The 19,811-nt window shown below is 39.7% G+C and overlaps 1 long non-coding RNA gene across 1 annotated transcript; it reads right to left on the bottom strand.

The window, feature by feature from the left end:
* Positions 1–2,216: 2,216 nt before the first annotated feature.
* On the bottom strand, positions 2,217–19,521 carry LOC121033640 (uncharacterized). The gene is made up of 3 exons (XR_005792051.1): positions 19,296–19,521; positions 16,294–16,389; positions 2,217–2,459 (listed from the first exon to the last, which is right to left on the bottom strand). It is a non-coding gene; the product is annotated as an uncharacterized LOC121033640 (long non-coding RNA).
* Between the last annotated feature and the right edge of the window lie 290 nt (positions 19,522–19,811).

Here is a 19,811-nt window from a genome sequence, read left to right on the forward strand (position 1 = left end):
TCTTTTGAAGAAGATGGTTAAATGTATGGTGGTTAAATAAGTACTAAATTATATACGAAAAGAGCCTCGATTTAATAATACTTAATGTTTCCTTAGCACTTAAGGAACCCTCGATACTTAGCTAAATGCTTCATGTGTATCATCTTATTCTTCTCTAACAGCTGCTGGATGCAGATACTGAAATTGTCCATTTTACAACTGAGGAAACTAGACCTCAAAGGTTAAGTGATTTGCCCAAGGTCACACAGTTAAGTGGAAAATCAGGATACTGCCTCAGATCTGTGTAATTCCAAAGCTCGTATGCTGACCCAGGGTTTGGCAGACTACATAGCACAGGCCAAATTCGGCCTGTTGCCTATTTTTACAAGTAAAGCTTTATTGGAACTGCCACGCATGTTTGCTTACATATTGTCCATGGCTGCTTCTGCACTGCAATGGCAGAGTCTAGCAGTTGTGACAGAAACCACATGGCCTGCAAAGCAGAGAACAGTTACTATCAGTGTCTTTGTGGAAACGTTTGCAAACCTCTGCTCTAGTAGAAACCATTCTGTGATGTTCTTTCAATTGAGTATCTTGCCAGTTTCCATCTCGTGCATAATTTCCATCTCATGACTCAAACCTGGCCCCTCACTTAACACTGGGTGATGAGATAAAAGCTGGGGGGCTTTCGGGTGTACTCTTTTATTCAGAAACTAAAATGTAATAAATGACCCAATGGCCCCCATAGTGTTCTTTTTTTTACTATTTTTTCCTCCCTGGAGTTTCAGCATTGTTCTCAAATCACTGTAAATCCCTTAAGTGGTATCTCCTGACAGTCCGGGATTTGACCTTTTGGAAGAATTAAGACAATTCCTAACCAACACAACTATTCCTAACCACATTCAGGGTTTTTGAATATTAGGAAAAATTCAAATAGACACAAAATATATAGAGTGAACAATTAAGTCAAATTCCATACGTCTGTCACCTAGGTTCAAAATTATTATCTTTGAGGCTAATTTTATCTCATCTATACACTTTATTTCCCCCAGTCCCCACCCCCAAGCCATTTAAAACACATTGCAGACATCATATCATTTCAGCCATAAATACTAAAAGTGGTTTTCAACACAGACCAATAGGTTATCAGTAATAAAAACTATATACTCCTTAATATCTGCAGACCTATAAGTCTGCTCAAATTCTGGTTTTATACTAGGTCTCTGCTTCTGGCATGACAATGTATGCTACATTTTCCGTCAAAAAAGTCAGTTTAAGAGAACACACTGTTCAAAAGTCCATTAGGAAAAGAGTTCAGAAACTGTTATAGCAGTTCGTATCATGTGGTAGGAAGTGATTCCAATTACTCTACCAGTGAAGCTCCAGGGGTCAAGAATGAGAGTCTAAGTAATAAAGGAACATGGGGGAAGAAAGAAAGCTACCCAGGCCGTGATGTACCAACAAAAATAATAAATATAACATCTGCCATATATTCTTGAAAGATCCCATACCTGTTTGTTACTGAGACCATTATACATTTCCCAAGACTACAGTAATGATACAGCTGTTACTGTTGGAAGCTGTCTTTTAAGTGTGCAGGGAGAAGTTATAGTCTATCTTTTAAAGAAGCCAGCACAAACTAACCATTTGTAGATGTTCTTGAAAGCTAGAAGTGTAATTTTGCTCTATGCAAAACAACTAAAAAAAGATCTGTTGTTTGCTGGCTCCTCAAATATCCCCAAACACAACCTGTGGATAAGACAAAGTTAAGTATATTGCTTACATATTAACAAAGAACACAACCTCTGCAAAGCTTTCGTAATGTCTCTGTGGGGGAACGAATTCAGCATTAATTGAGAATCAGAGATTTAGTTCGCTGGGGAGCTTGATGAGAACTGGGTAAAGATTAAGAGACAATAGTCCAGGGTTGTCAAAAACAGCAGGCAAGGATTTTTCAGGCAAGACATTCCAAGAATCTTAGGATGCAGACTGTGTGTTGATGTTTTCCATTGAAGAATTGATGGGTCTTTTGAAAGTCACACCTGTGAAGACAATGGAATAGTAAAGTCATGTAAAGTAGGGGGTTAGGTTATCTGTGGGTAGTGAGGGCAAAACAGGCATTTTAATTCCTTAGTGTCCAAACTGTGGGTAAGGGAAGGTAGTTTCAGTTCTCAACCTTTATCTTCAAGTCAAATAAGTTGTCTTCAAATAGGCTATGGTTAGGTAAATAAGCCATATATGAGATAATCTCTCCATATACAATATGTTTTTAATAGAATGTAATCCATACAGTGTTTAATTAGTCTACTAGATTTGTGGTGAAGGTGCCAGTAGAGACTGAAAATGATTCGTTATGTATTTTTCTTCTTCATTTTGGAGTTCAGCCAATCTTTCATGTGGCTCCTGAGGTGTGGCCTTACTTAACTTTCAATATCCTTAGATTCTTCTTAGCAACTGTAGAGAACTTGCGGTCACTGCACCTGCAATCATTCAAAGTTCAGATGGTTAATCCAGACACATCATCAACTATAGTAAAAGTTGGGTCTTTTACCTAATTCTCTCTCCCTAATGCTTACCCCTAATTACTTAGGACTCAGAAATGTTTTGGTTTTTTTTTTTTTTTCATTCCTGTGTTATGCAGTATTTCTGAGATGTCATGGCCATTAACACAATGAAGCCTACCCAAGAGTTGCAATGTAAGGCTTAGAATTTAGTGCTTCTACTTCTCAGTTTTAATCCAATATTTCTGCACCATATTTCTGATATTGTTGAGAGATAGAAGCAGAAAATATTCACCTTTAGCCCAGAAGGCTGACCTATACCCTGCATAGTTCTGATAAGGATCAAATACTGCTGGTTGCTACATCCTTAAAGAATTTCACGACTGCCTGTATATCTCACCAATAGTTAATATCGAACTGAACGATAAGCACCAAAGAAATCTTGAGAAAGTAGTTTTGCAAGTAAGAAATTTGAAGAAGCCATTTATGATCTAATACTCCCAGCACATTCCCTCCCCCTTGATCATAACCACCAGCTTCATACAGCAAAAGTGCAGGTCCTGTCTCTGTGCTACTTAAATGAACTTACTAAGTTGTACTGTCAATGTCTCAAGAATTCTTTCTTGGCTGTCATGCTTGATGACCCTGCAACAGTATCAACAGATGATGAATCACAGAAACACTTGGGAGGTCCGAAATCATCTTGCAGTTATATGAGTGGGAAAAATCCGAAAAGTTAAATTTCCAGCGTCATTTCCTTAAGCGATCATATCAATATGGCTAGTGTCCACCCGTACTCAAGATGAGATTGTGCAGTATATATTCCCATCTACCCTTGAAAGAACAGAAAATCCAAGCTTTCTTTAGGTTGTTAGTGTTTTACTTAGAGTCTAATTCACCTGGAGGATTTGGTCTCTTAAATCGTAGGAGAACTAACTCCTGAGGTGAGACTCTTACCAATTTCTGAACCAATTTACCCTCAAGGCTCCAGTGGAGTAAGATCCTGGTTAATGTGAACATCTTCCACAGCAGCCCCTTCGGCTACCTTACCCGACTGACTAATCTAGCTTTTCGCCCTAACAATCTTCCTCCACTAATAGACCATAGACTCTCAATTATCTGACCATCTGTTCTGTATTTATCTTGCACAACCTCTCACTCTCCCTAGGAGTCAGAGCCTGCTTCCAAACCGCCAACATTTCCCTGTTGATTGGCTCTTGACTTTCGTATTAATGCATGCTCTATATAAGGGGCCACCAACTCTGTTCTTTTCTTGTGTAAGCAAACTACTTGCAATAAAATCCAAACTCAGCTCATCACAAATTGGCAACTCAGAAAGAATATCTGATGGGGAGAGAAGCAGGTCTCAAAGACTTTTAGACTTGTTCTTGGAGATTTCTCATTAATTTCCTCTGCTACTTAAAGAAGGTCTTGCTCCCAGGGTGCCTGGCTACCTCAGTCAGTAGAGTATGCAACACTTGACCTTGAGGTGAGTTTGAACCCCACATTGAGTGCAGACATTACTTCAAAAAAAAAAAAAAAGGTGCTGCTTCCTCTTTGACATTTTCTTCCAAGATGGGACACAGGACTCTTTCCTTAATTCTCCATAGTGCAGCTACACCCAGACTGAAAATTTAAAAATAATTTACTGAGTACTAAGAGTGAGAAGGTACTAACAGTGATAGAAATAACAGAAGTAACTTGCTAAAAAATAATCAATATTACACTATGCTATTTATCTATCTCCTACTGGGTGTTTATTGCAGAAATTTCTCTTTGCCTGGTTCCTAGTCTCTGCCCAGCCCCAGGTCTGCCTCAATGGAGTAAAGGTCATTTTCTTCTCACTACCTAGAAATAAACTATGCATGACTGGACTCTTTGGGGGACCAGATGTAATTCCCAAAGGAGGATGAAAATTTTCTCTCCCATCTGCATAAGCCATGTTAAAGACAAAAACTGGGGGTGTTTGACTGGCTTAGTCAGTAGAATATGCAGCTCTTGATCTTGGGGTCATGGGTTTGAGCCCCATGTTGGGAGTAGACATTGCTTAAATAAATTAACTTTAAAAAATAAGACAAAAACTGAACAACTAAGGAGAATGATTTTATTCATACTATTGCAATAGGGACAGCATCTAGATCTGAAGATGAGTTTCTCAGTAGGGTGGATTCACCCTAGACATTTTAAAGAGAGCAGTAGCTAAGTGACAGATGGGGTGATTTGCTGTTGGAATTGTTTTGCAATCAGACAAAGTCTCAGTCATCTCAACAGGAAATGTTTATGTCTATGTCTAGCTAGCTTCAGAGGACATACTTTTTTTTTAAATTTTTATTTATTTAAGTAATCTCTATACCTAACATAGGGTTCAAACTCATGACCCTTGAGATCGAGTCACATGTTCTTCCAACTGAGCCAGCCAAGCACCCCAGAAGACACATACTTTTAATGTTAGCTAATCACTCATGAGACGAAGAATTAGAAATTGACTAGGGGCAAAAGGGGAAAGGTCTCTGTCTGGCCTTGTTAGTAGGTTCAGGCAATAGAGAAAAGCGATGTGTTTGACCTTGTCACATCACCTTTCCTCTTATTGAAGACAACCATAAGGTTGTCCTTAAATAACTGCAAGGGAAACAAAGCGATGGGGAATGTACAGATCTACACCTTTGTCATTCCAGATTTGATCTTGGTACTTAAAGCTCAAATTCAGCCTCTGAGTGAGAGGTTAGTTGGAAGTGGAGTTGTTTTGGAGTCTGATGGATCATACACATTTTTGAATCATATTTTGAGATAATAACTACATAGTAGCATTTAAGACTGTGGACAGGATGCATCATTTAACTGTAAGGCATAAGATTACAAGAAGGGTGAGTAATTCTTGCAATATACCCCAAATCCAGGATCCTAGATTTCCATTTCCCATCCAGAACAACATGTCTGATAGGCCATTTGGATCAACTTTTAGAGAGCCAAATAGCCTTTTCCTTGAGTTTAGTGGTTGACTATTCTTTTTTTTTTTTTTTTTCAACGTTTATTTATTTTTGGGACAGAGAGAGACAGAGCATGAACGGGGGAGGGGCAGAAAGAGAGGGAGACACAGAATCGGAAACAGGCTCCAGGCTCTGAGCCATCAGCCCAGAGCCCGACGCGGGGCTTGAACTCACGGACCGCGAGATCGTGACCTGGCTGAAGTCGGACGCTTAACCGACTGCGCCACCCAGGCGCCCCAGTGGTTGACTATTCTACTTGGTGTGTGATGTTAATCCAAGTGCAACAAGATGTTTTGGCTATGGAGCAGACGCCTCCCTGACCATCTAGGAAGAGGTTGAGAGCTATATGATTGTCTATAACAACATGAGCCAGTGAGTTTAAGCTTATTTGTTGTGTTTCTATGGCAGAAATGGTATCATTTATTACTTCTGCATGAGTTTGGAACCTTTCTATTTTTTCCAATTTATAATTTCCGTAGTGGATATAATAGCCTCCACAGCACACATAAAGGGAGAATTAATGACCCCTCTATGAACTCTCCTGAATAACTTATATTTGCCTCATTTTGAAGTGACCATTTAAATCTCCAGATGGACACATGGCCAACAGGTAGACTAGTGATTTTAAATAATTGGAAGTCCCAGATAAGGTTTCTGAAGATGTAGGGGAAAAAATGATGTGGGGAAGGCAGGTGTAGGCTTGCTACCATATAAAATGTAATATACTTGGCAGGGGGACACAGGCACTTTGGGGGGTGTAGTAATTAATCATAATAGTTGTAGTTCACCATTGGGTAGATCTGGCAGGAGGCCATAGTCATTACTTAGAATTCAACAAAGTTTGCAAGTTTAGTTGAAAAGTAGTGAAGGAGAAGATGGTTATCAGAAATGAAAGTGCTGATGTGTTTTTTTTATTATACCTGTTATGGGGAAAGTAGAATCATGAGTTTTGGAGATTTTTAAAAAATTTTTGTTAACATTTATTCATTTTTGAGACACAGAGTATGAGTGAGGGAGGGTCAGAGAGAGAGGGAGACACAGAATCCAAAGCAGGCTCCAGGCCCTCAAATGTCATCACAGAGCACAACGTGAGGCTTGAACTCATGGACTGTGAGATCATGACCTCAGCTATAGTCAGATGCTTAACTGACGGAGCCACCTAGGTGCCTAGAGTTTTGGAGGTTTTAAGAGACGTCTTGATTATGTTGGGAATTGCTGAGAAGTTGGGGTTGATGAAGTGGAAGTGGTTGAATTACCCATATAGACCATTAAGGAGAAAGTCTCCCTGGGATGTGTTGAAGGCAATGGAATGTCCACCCCAGTGGTCAGGTGAGGGATGGGTTGAGAGTGTAGGGACAGTTGAAAAAAAAAACAGAACAAATTGAATGAGAGAGCTTTGTTCTCTTTTTGTTTATATGGTGAGACAGGACAGGACAGAACAAAGAGGGGCAAAATCATTTCAAGGTATTGTGTAATAAGGGGAGCATTGGTTCCAAGATTGATGGAAATAGAAGAAACAGTTTGACGAAGAGTAGACAAAGAAGGCAGGGATTAAGCAGGGAACCCCTGGAGGATCTTGTTTTGGAATCTGGGGTTGAAGCTGACCACTTTTTGATGCTCTGTGCCTGTTTGGTGGGGCTTGGGAAAGCAGGGTACTTCATGCTATTCTCTGCTTCTCGGAGCTCTTGAAAGAGCCTTGGTTTAAGGTCTTCTGTTGGATCAGATTTCTATTTAGGTGAGGCTGCTGTCTTCCTTAATTGCGCAACATGAGCTCAAGGTTGTATTCCTTGTAGATTTGCAGCAATACTGGTGGTTAGGAGGACAGAGTTAGGTCCCTTCTACTTGGATTCAGGATCAGTTTTTCAGACCTGTCTTTCCCAGAAAACTAGGTATCTGACCTGAAAATCATGTAAGGGCTGAGGTGGGAACTCTGGGCGAAAACAGAATTGACCTGCTAGTCATAAGTATGAGTGTATTTAATAAGACCTGGGCAGTATTTAAGGTTATTGGATTGAATCATATTAGATCTCCTAAGGTCCAAGAGGGATAGTAGATCTTCCTGCCCTGACTGTAACTATTTCATAAGGGCTGAAGTGGGAGGAGCAAATAATGATCAGAAATAAAGGCATGACTTTGAACCCAGGCAAACGCGAGTTCCTCGGGGAATTTGGTTGTTTTGGCCCATTCCTTTTTCCAGAGAATGGTAAGAAGGATGCAGTTTTGTGGGAGTAGAAGTATCTGTTGAACATTAGTGAGTTGAGTGCCTCTATTACTAGAGGGGAACCAAGGGACTGTCCAAAGTGGTTATTCTTAGCTACAATGGTGGCAGTGCCTATTTTCAAGGAAAAGCTTCCAACCATCCTGAAAACATGCAGACTATGGTTTAGAACATATTCCTATCCATGAAACATTAAGAATTGAATAAGATCCATTTACCAGTGGAGAAATGAGACAGAAGGAGCTGGCTCTCATCCTTGTCCCACATTTACATTTTTACCAGGATTGTGTTCCTGATAGATTGAGCCAGTGGAGGCTACCTACTCAATATGAAGGCAGGTGCACTCCCACTAATATTTGTGCAGGAGAACTTTATTTCCTTTGCCATAGTGTCTAATCTCACAGAGGTTATGGACTAAATTGCAGGCAAGAGAAGAGGACAGACCAAAGCAGGTGTCTCCAAAGCTAAAAATAAATAAAGATAGAAATCCTCCCTGTTTATAATTAGCCTTTTCAACTTCAGGTGCTACCAGTTCCTATGCCTTAAATTCCTTAAGAGTTTCTGTGTCTAAAGGAGATTGAACAAGAGGGGCAGGGAGGGTAGTTGAGAAAGAGGGGTCTTGGAAAGCAGTTGTGTTAGTGTATTTGTCAACCAAGGAGTTTACTTTCAGGAGTCTGGCTACTAGTCTGAGGTTTGATTTTAAGAATTTTTCTTGGAATTCCTGGGAATTACAGATTTTTATCATGTCCGTGTCATCAATGTCTGAGGGCCTCTAAATGTTTATGTCTTTTGGCTGATCCTGTTACAGAATTATCTTTCTAGGAGATCCCATTTGGTTTATGCCTCAAATTAGGTAAAGAGTGGGAATATGAAATAAAGGCTTGATCCCAAGTCATCAGCATGAGTTAGTTTGACATAAAGGATATATTTTGTAGAAATGTAATATTGTTTTTCTGAAAGGGGGCCATCAGATCATCTTGGGTGTAAAACACTTAGAAGAAATTTTCATGACCTTATTACTTAAACTTATGTCAGGTAGCATGGGACAAATACAAGCAATGAAAGACTGTAAAAGGGTTCTACCACATTCTGGCCTACTTGATGTTATTGGCCCAAGGTCACTTCAGGCTAAGGGCTCCAGAAGCATTCAAAATGCATTTCAAGAATTCATATTGATTTTGCAGTCTGATACCAAAAGAACTTCTTGGGTTAGACTCTCTCTCTCAAAATGGCTCTAAGTGCTTATAATTACATTTCAAACATCTGCTGCAATAATCAGGTCTGTGCTAGTTTTTGCAACACATGGATTGACAGACACCATCCTTACTGACAATAGTTCTGATTCAACCTCAGCATGAGTGGTGAGAATTTGTAGTTGGGAACCTTATCTGAGCTGTCACCATTATGTCTTATCAACTCGAAGCAAATGGCCATCCCCAGATGGATGGTGCAGTCTACTGAGATTGCCTTAAATAAGAATGTTGGAAGAACTGGACTCCAATGTTTCCCAGATTTTTTTTTGGCCCCAGGGTTAACATTTTCATTTTCAACAACTGGAATTGAATTTTCTGAATTAATTATTGGGGGGAGGAAAGGAGGTGGTGATAATGCAAGACATGCTATGATGGTCTCACCTAGAGCACAAGTCAGTCTACCATCTATTTTTACGAAGTCCACAAGCTAAGGTGATTTTTGCAGTTTTAAATGGATAGAAAAAAATCCAAAGAAGAATAGCATTTCATGACACATGAAGATTATATGAAATCCCAATTTTAGTGTCCATAAATCAAGTTTACTTGGAACACAGTGGCACTCATGAATTTATGTTTTATCTATTGCTACTTTCACCATGGTAGTTGTAACAGACACTCTAGCTAGCAAAGGCTGAAATATTTACCACTTGATTCTTTACAGAAAAAATTGGCTGGCCCCTGCTCTAGCATGCTGAAGACAAAGAAAAACTCCCTCTGGAAATCAGTTCCATATTTTTACCTATTTTTGCCAACGGGCAAAATTTTGCTTGAGACTATAAAGGACTAGACTAGGTATTTATCTTTAAAAGACATATATGGGCAAAAGGCCCCAGTTCAATGATTGATTGATAAGATCTTCTTCCATGATGACTTGGTAACAACAGAATCCTTAGAAGTGCCTCCTCGGGTGCCATTAGCATGGAATATTTAGCTCCGTCTTCTAAAAACTGAGTAGTGACACAAAAGAAAAAAACTAATTTTCCTGGATTCCTGCAATAGCTCTAGAGAAGTCAGCTGGAATTGCCATACTTTCTAGTAAAACTCAGAGACAATGTCATAAAAAGCTGTGCCATAAAGGAGAAAAGGGTTCTGTTAACTCACTAGTAGGGCAGCGGGGTGGAGGCTAGAATGTGGCTGGTGTGGTATGCAGGACAGGTGATTTTGTGCTTTTAGTGTTACTGCTTGTAGTAACTTTGGTGTTTAAATTGGTGTTCGGCATCTTTGGTGTTCTAGAAGGCAATTTAAGAAGGGTTAATTTAAAATAGATATTGTTCTTGATAAATAACGAATCTTCCTGTCTCTAAGTGATCTTATTAACTTTGTAAAACAAGGAGAAAGTAAATGATCATAGGGACTAATCAGCAATCCTTATTACATTATTCGTTTTTGGAAGGCTTTATTCTACTTGTCTTTCTTTCTCTGCTGCCTTCTCTCCTCCCATACATTTAAAAGTTGACTTCTTGGGGCGCCTGAGTGGCTCAGTGGGTTAAGCCTCCAACTTCAGCTTAGGTCATTTTCTCTTCGTTCATGAGTTTGAGACACTATAGGCAGTGCAGAGCCTGCTTTGGGTCCTCTGTCCCCTCTCTCTGCCCCTCCCCCATTTTGTGAGCTTGCACTCTCTCTCTCTCTCTCTCAAAAATAAATAACATTAAAAAAATTTTTTAAGTTGACTTCTTTGGGATAGATGCTCACCAATCCCTTTTCCTTTCTCACTTTAATTTTTCTACTTAGGAAAGTTCATCTTCACCTATGCTTCAAATAAAATGTTTATGCTCTAACTTAAAAAAAAATTAACCTCCAGTCCTTGCTGAAAACTCCAGACTGTAACAGTGCCTTCTCAACACTGCCACCTGAATGTCTAAAAGAGACTTCAATCTCAACGTGTCCAGCAAACACTCCTGATCCTCCCATGCAAATTGGTCTTCCTCCAGGGCTTCCTGTCTTGGTAAATGTCATCCCTATGCAGCTTGGCAAACCAAAAAACTGGGACTCATCCTTGACATCCCCCTCTCCCTCCGTCCAAATAAGCAAAAATGAGGCTCGTAGTTTCTTAAACATGGTGTCAGTCATAGATACCCACCTCTCTTTACCTCCATTCCCATCCTCCTAGTTTAAAGCTACCAGAATAATCCCTCATCTCTGGCTACAGACACCTAATTTTGTCTTTAGACACCATAATCTTTTCATATGCTGTTTCCATTCCCCTCCAATCCCTGTGCAGGAGCCAAAAGAAGCATATAAAACTGCAACTTTTATTGTGTCTTCACTCTTCTTTAAATCCTTCGATGGCTTCCAACTGTTACTAAGGTGAACGACATTCCTAATGACCAAAGCCACAAGCACTGCAAGATGTGACCTCTGCCCGCCTCACGCGTCTCTTGGGATGGCAATCTTCCCTTCGTTACACTCCCTGCAAAATTGGTCTTTTCTCATTTTCCCAAATGTTCTATTTTCTTTCAGGCTGCAGGAGCCTTCCACAGACAGCTCTCAGTTCAGCTACAACGTTACTCACGATAGAACCGCCTGGAGACCACTAACTCCATCAGAGATATAAAGCCATTGAGCCTCAGAAGGGTTCAGGTCCTCAGTCTCCATCCCTAAGCTCCCAGGAATCTCCTTTGAGCCTATGCAAATTTACCCACCTTGCCCTCAGAGAACTGATCTACATTTGAAGGGATATTAAAAAGAGCAGTTTTGTTCAAACCATTTAAAAAAAAAAAAACAAAAAAAACGGGGCGGGGAGGTGGGGCTTCCCTGACAATGGGTACCTTCTTCCGTTACAGTTTTTACACATCCACCTTTAGGAGTCTTCCTTCAAGACAACCTTCCTGGAACAAGTAAGACATATTCTGTGATGCTTTGCTGTCTACTGCTGCCAGAAAATTGAAAAACATATTTACAGTTTTTCGCTCACTCTGTTTCTAAAATCAGTCTTTTTTTTTAGTCTGCCTTTTTAATAAAAGGTAAATGCATGTATAAAACTTTTTAAAAATTGAATAATAAACAAATTTACAGGATGAAATGTAAGTTTCTTCACTGCTGATCCTTCTCCCAGAGGTAAGATTTCATTACTTACCGTTTCTTTATATTCTTCCAGAAATACTGTATGTATACACAGCATAAAACACACACACACACACACACACACACACACACACACACACACACACATTTATTTATAGAAATGGGGGTCCACTATATCCCTCTTTTCACCTAACTAGGAGATCAGCACACAGAGGCTTTCTCATTTCCTTTCTTTAAGACTTCACTTGAAAGGAAGTGTCTTCTAGGTGATGGGATGGAGATGGTAGCTAATACCACGGTGATAAGCATTTTGCAATTTTTAAATGCATTAAATTATCATACTGGCACCTTAAACTTACACAATGTTATGTGTCAATTACATCTCAATAAAGCTGGGACAGGAAGCAAAATGTTTTTTTGTTGTATCAATTGATAGTGCCTCTAATCACTTAGGAGAACAGTTGACTTCTCCAAAAGTCATCGGATATTATCTAACTCTCTGATTTTTTCCAGTTCGAAGGGTAAAAATTAGTATCTTGATAATTTTTTTTTTTTTAGGTTGCTTTGATTGCATTTCTTTATTATTAGTGAGGCTGGGGCACCAGGGTGGCTCAGCATTGGACTTCAGCTCAGATCCTGACCTCGTGGAGCATGAGTTCGAGTCCCGATTTGGGTTCTGTGCTGACAGCTCAGAGCCTGGAGTCTGCTTCAGTTTCTGTGTCTCCCTCTCTCTCTGCCCCTCTCCTGCTCAGGCTGTGTCTCTCTCTCTCTCTCTAAAAATAAACATTAAAAAAATTATTAGTGAGGTTGAGCATTTGTTTTAATGTTTCTTTTTGAGAGAGAGACAGTGTGCATGCGCTTGTGGGGAAGGGGCAGGGAGAGAGGGGGACAGAGGATCCAAAGTAGGCTTTTGAGTTGACAGCAGAAACTCAAATTCCCAAACCTGAGTGGAAGTTGGATGCTTAACCGACTGAGCCACCCAGGCGCCTGAGGCTGAGTATTCTTTCATATCATACTTTCATATCATATCATACCATATATTTATCCTTTTTTGAACTAGCTATTCAGATATTTCACCTGTTTTTCTTAAGTAGTTGAATGTTTTCTCACTAATTTGTAAGTTTTTTATATTTCATTATCCCTCTAACACATGTATGTGTGTATGCACACATACACCTAGGTGATTATATACCTGCATATAAATGTCATTATTAAATGTGTTTTATGATTATATATATTTTAAGTTTATCTTTTAATTTGAAAGAGAGGAAGTGTGAGCATGAGAGGGGGAGGGGGTAGAGAGAGAATTCCAAGTAGCTCCGTGCTATCAGCTTGGAGCCCTGTGTGGGGCTGGACCTCATAAACCGTGAGATCATGACTGGAGCCGAAATCAAGAATCAGACGCCTAAGCAACTGAGCCACCCAGGGGCCCCATGATTATACTTTTATATTTAAATCTTTGATGTCTCTTTTATGAAAGAGAGGGATTTGGTGATAAGCAGTGAGTAATGATAGCTGGTAAGTTTTAAATAGCAATTATCTTTTTACCAAAGGAATTTAAGGAGTTTACAACAGTGATTAAGTGAGTATGTGTTTGTCCTCCCCATCTAACAACAAATTCCTTGGTGGTAGTGGCCACGCCTATTTTATTCATTTAATTTGTCCTTAGCATTCAGAAAAGTGCTTCACACGCAGCAGACTCAGGAATTATACTCATTCATTTATTTGATAAAATGAATACATTCGTAAAATAGCACTTAATTTTAAAATTATGTTAGTAACTCATATACATTATAAAACATGGAAAATAACAACAGTATAAAGAGAAACATAAAGAAGATGTTCAAATTTGCTTGCAAGCCATCCAGAAATAACTGTGACTAACATTCAGCGAATTGTCCTTCCTGTCATTTTGTCTATGTCATATACTATTGGGGTAAAGATAGCATAGCAGACAGTTTTGTTTTTTCTGCCATCAAGTATGTATTTGGGGAACTCACCTTATCCCATACTTGTTCAGTATGTGTGTTTTCTTTTTCTTTTTCTTTTTTTAAAGTTTATTTTATTTTTTATTTGTTTTAAAGTTTATTTTGTGTATGTGTGAGAGAGAGCGCGCGCGCAGGGGAGGGGCAGAGAGAAAGGGAGAGAGAGAATCCGAAGCAGGCTCCATGTTCAGTTTGGAGCCCCCCTCAGGGCTCGATCTCATGACTGTGAGATCGTGAACTGAACTGTTATCAAGAGTTGGTCGCTTAATCGAGTGGGTCACCCAGGAACCCCTCTTTTTTTCTTTTAACGAGTTGTTCTAAAACTCGGTTTCCTTCCTTCCTTCCTTATCAAAGTACAACTGACACACATTACATTAGTTTTAGGTGAGGTAAGTGTATTTTCAACCCAGACTAGGTTAGTTAGTCCCTCTCCTGGGAATGCTGGGAAAGGGGATTGTTTTGTTGCTATTTTTATTTTTTACTGGGATTTTACAGTAATGTGAGGTTGATACGAAGGTGGAGCTGTTGGTGGCTCTCCAACTGCAGGGTGAATAGTTCCTGCCCACAGAACAAAGCCCACAGAGTGCAAAGAGGTGGAGAGAGAGACCTGGGAACATTGCTTCAGAACCTAGATCCAGCTATGCCTGAAACAACTTCCTATTTATGTGAACCAATATGTTCCTTTTTGGTTTCACCTAGTTGGAGTTGTGTTTCTGTCACTTTCACCTGAAATAATTGTAACTAAAATAGGGGTAGTTTCGATAGAATTTCATGGTGCTATGGGCAGGGACCTACAAACACCTGACTCCTGACTTCCTTCTTTCAGAGTTCTGGAGGGAGGAGGTTAGGGATATGAATACACAAAGAAAAGAAGAATAAAATCAGAAAATATTTTTAGCTCACTGGGTAATGAATAATTCCCGAGGGGATCAGGTAAAAGTGAGTCACAGTACTGGACAGTGCCCTAGACAGAATCTCTCTCTTCCCTTGAGACTCTATATATTGCAATATTAGCTGTCAGAGAGGTTGTTTTTATTTTATATTCCGATCAGATGGGACTGAGTTTTATATAATGAAGATTAGAGAAGCTAATTAAGTGGATTTAGAACTTAATATACAGAGGTTTTACAGCCAAACAGGCTCCAAATAGATGAGCAACTTTTCCTGATAGGGACAGACAGGAGTCATACTGCTGGAATTTTATCATTTATAATCTAGCAATGATAGCATGATATGTTCATATAGTTTTAAGAGGTAAGTGCAAGTATGAGAAATTTCAATGCACAGTCAACTGAGCTGAGAGTGGAGTTCATAAATAAAAGTTTTCCTTAAGTTTCCATACGGCAACTCAGTTGCAGTTATTTGATCATCATGAAAGACAAATTCATGAATGGAGAAATGTTACCCATTCTTTGGCTTATTTTTTCATTCATCAATTCATTCAACAAATATTTATGGAGTGCCTATGGAATACTAGGCATTGTTCAGGTGCTGGGCTTACAGTAATACAGAAGACAAAGGCTTTTCTTTCTTGGAACAGACATTCAGAAGCATCTCAGTTATATTGAACTGAACTTGGAATGTACATACATCTGGGCACCTGGGTGGCTCGTTGAGTGTCTGACTCTGTATTTCAGCTTGGGTCATGATCCTGAACTGTGTTGGACTCCATGCTGAGCATGGAGCCTGCCTGTGACTCTCTCTCTCTCTCTCTCTCTCTCTCTCTCTCTCTCTCCACCCCCCCATCGCCACTCTCCCCCACTCTCTCACATTCCTTTCTCTCTCTAAAACAGAGAGAGCGAGAGAGAGAGAGAGAAGATACGTATATCTGTATGATGAGGAGTGTTCACTTACAGAGAGATGAGGACAATTGAGGTAATTACCTGGACAAATAGAACTGTAAAACTCAGTCCGTGTGGAGAACACAGGCTTGCTTTTTCCTGAATTTTCTGTATGATTCCCTCAATTCTCCATTTTGCCTTCCTAGTAGAATCACTGTCTAAGAATGTCCACTGCACTAATTTTGCTGGAATCTAGAGATCCAGAGATGAAAGAAGCTGTATATATGTAATTGTAATGTGGTGTTATTAACAATGAGATGCTTTTGCAGCTTCTAATGTTTATAATGATATGTTATGGTTACATAGAAAGTTTTTCCCAGTGATTTCTTCCAGGCATTACTTCTTTGCCTGTCCAATATTCCTAGAATATAGGAGGTAATTATTAGTCCCTCGATTCTGCAGGTAGAGAAACTGAGACATTAAGTGAGTGACTTATTTAAATCATAACTCGTGACCAGATTATAAGAAAGTCTCATTATAGGCTTATAAGGGAAACCAACCATACCTGCAGTCTTTCCAGTTCTTCTGTTCTGGGTTTTATTTGAACCAAAGGTATGATCTGAGATACCTCTGTACAGCCTGTAGGTTTCAGCTTCTCCATCTGGAATATGAGGCAATGGGCTAGATTCAGGTTCAGTAGGTTCAATAGGCACCGATCGTGCAACTCATGTGCCAGGTGCCTTCAGTGTTGTCATACTTAATTTAATTAAATTTTAAATTAAATTTATATTAAATCTTGCAACAGATGAAGAAATTCAGGCACCAAGATGTTGGGTAAGTTGCTTAAGGTAACCCAGCTAAGGATAGAGTCGGTATATTAATCCAGACTTCCTGACTTCACTTTTTCCTCCATATTTTCACACTTCTTCTGTATTTTAGCATGCTATAAAGTTATACAAACTATACATGCATTTTGACTCATTGTCATATAAACTAAAACAGTCCTGTTACCCCAAATGCAGGTAACATAAGGAGAGCAATAACTAATATATCTGAATTAAAAAGTTAAAAATTTGACTAAGTTTATATAACCCAATTTTATGATTTAGCAATGTTTGAGGCTTTTGGGTGACATAGGAGGGTGTTTAGAAATGTGTTACAAAAAAAAGCACATTACAGAAATCCAAATACCACAATGTTCAATGTGTTATCGATATACTGATTCAGAGGTTGATTCAAAGTAATGATTATTTTGTTGAGAAATGTATAACTTCAAATATATCTTCCCATTCTGTACAGCTCAACAAATGGATTTTGTCATGTTAACTAACACTAAGGAAGAAGGAAGCTACTGGGTTCTTAAAAATATAGATGGAAATTTATGACTGACCTATCTCCTACTATGTCTATGATTAATAGTTAGTAATTGGTGGATAGGTTTTGACCATTATAGTTGGCACATAGGACTAAAACTTGTAATAACATAGATAGGTGATATAACAAGGCAGGTTATTTACATCGTCTTTGGGAGGTAGGTCTCAGACAATACTGCTATTTGAAGAAGCTAGCCACATCTCTGGTGTGAGCTATATTTCTAAATTTCCCCAAAGTCTGTTGTTTCATCTGTCATGTAATGTGTTTTCTGTGTTATTTTAAAACATTTAATTCTGCTATAAAAACAGAGAGGGAAAAAAGGAGAGTAGATGACACTAGGTAGAGAAGCAAATCACTTATGAGACATGATAGATTCAGGAAAGAAAAGGAGAGAACATGAGCAGAAAACAGATAAAAATGATGGGACAAATGAGAAAATGACTTCTAGGCAGAAAAGGATTGAAGAACTGAGGATGCACCAAATATTTATGGTTCAGTAAACAGGGGTGGCATATAAGGCACTCAATATTTATCGGGTTGAGAACCAGCTACCCACTGGCGATACCCAATCTGACCCTGCGTGTCCTCTGTCCAAGCAGCACAGATAAGACCCACAGCTGCTTAGCAGACAAGTCGTAACTGTGCTCAGGCACAATTGTCCCCACATCCCTCTAATAGACCAAGGGAGTTGCTGGCCCCAGATACGTTCTGTCTGTTGGATCTCTTTGCTCAAACTTCAGCTCTGCTCCTTGTAACTATAACTATACCAGCAGTGGGAAGATTGATTTGTCTGAGTTAGAAAACAGACAGACGGATAGACGGACTCCAACAGTTCAAATGAACACCATGTGGCCCAGGGTCCAGGGGGTGTTCCATCTGTTACATTTTATTCTATGTGGGTTGACCAACCCCACCTCTTTCCCCTGCTTCTCACCAAGTGCTTTATTATATTTCTTCCTAATTTTTTTTTTTTTTTTTTGAGAGAGATAGAGACAGGAGGAGAGGGTAGAGGGAGAGAGAATCCCAAGCTGGCTCCACACTCAGCAGGGAGCTCAACGCAGGGCTTGATCCCACGACCCTGGGAAACCAAGAGTCAGACACTCAACCGACTGAGCCACTCAGGTGCCCCTCTCACCAAGTGCTTTAAATGAATGTAATCAACTGCGTGATTTGAGTGTCTTTAGCTGAATGGTGGGCCTTCCACAAAACTCTGTGTAACCGACCTCATCGTGTGTTTGGAGGCTACTAGGTAATTCCTCACATGGCACGGCTGGCCAATTTTTGCCTCATATTTCTTCTTTGTATTTACAACTGATGGTAATTACACTGGAGTGGGCAAAGAATATACTATTTCAGAAAGATATTTGGTCATCTAAAGAGAGCATTTAACTGTCACAGCGATACATTCCAATAATAGTCTGGCTGCAGCAAACAAGAAAAGAATTCATGGTTCAGCAGGATAAAATCATAGTGCTTAAAAGCTGGTTCTAGTTCAAACTCATTTCAAAAGATGAGATTTAGTGACTTGTCGAGGGTCACTATTTCTAGTAACTAGTAAGCTAGAACAGGAGCCAATGCTGTCTAAAGAGGCTAGGGGGTGATTTGAGACACTACTGCTGTTCCTATCTGGGTCCTGGGTAATGACTGAGCATGCGTTCCAGCACAAGTTATGTAATGACTAAAAATATAAACTACAGCTGTGAGTTTAATGGATTAACAGTATGTGTGTTTTTTTAATGTTTATTTATTTTTGAGAGAGAGAGAGACAGAGTGTGAGTGGGGGAGGGGCAGAGAGAGAGGGAAACACAGAATCTGAAGCAGGCTGCAGGCTCCGAGCTGTCAGCAGAGTCCGACTTGGGGCTCGAACCCACGAACCGTGAGACCATGACCTGAGCCAAAGTCAGACGCTTGACCGACAGAGCCTCCCAGGAGCTCCAATAGATTAACACTAAATAATGCAAAAATATACAGAGAATGTCTGTTTATTAACAGGGTTTATAGAGGTGTCACTGAGACATTTCAAGTCCCAAAACTTGCTCTTCTTTCCCAAGTGCTGTCAACTTAATCATGACATTACACATTGCCCTTTGATTCTAGAAGCCCGAACTTTAGTCAGCCTCAAGTTAGTTGATTTTAGCTGGACATTCTTGCCCAGTTATCAAAAATATTTAATTCACAAAAGCTTTTACTCACCAGCTAATGCATATGAAGAACCGTATTGGATGTTTGGAACATGAAAATGACCAAAATTTAAGCTATTGAATCAACAAACACTTTGGATTTCCTTCCATGTGCCAGACACTGTTCTAGGAACTAGGAAACCACAGTAACCATGCATTAAGCCAGAGAATATTCATTACCAATAAAAATAAGGCTTGATTGCCAGCCCAAGTATGATCTCAATGACCCAAATGGTGGTTTTCTCTTTCCGATTCCTTCTATTATTCTGGAATTTTCCTTCAGGCTTCTTGCCTAGTGGTCACAAAATACGTGCTTCAGCTCCAGGTCTCCTGTCCCCACAATATGATCTCTAAAGCAGGGAGAATGAGGGTGGTGGGAGAGATATTCTCTTATAAGTATCACACAGGGCCCCTGCCTTGGTGGCTCACTGGGTTAAGCATTGGACCTCAGCTCAGGTCATGATGTCACAATTCATGAGTTGAGGCCCTGCATGGGGTGAACTTGAGCCCTGCTTGGGGTGAACACAAG

The sequence above is a fragment of the Herpailurus yagouaroundi genome, unplaced genomic scaffold, assembly GCF_014898765.1.
Source record: "Herpailurus yagouaroundi ecotype Mexico unplaced genomic scaffold, PumYag 28, whole genome shotgun sequence".
NCBI lineage: Eukaryota > Metazoa > Chordata > Mammalia > Carnivora > Felidae > Herpailurus > Herpailurus yagouaroundi.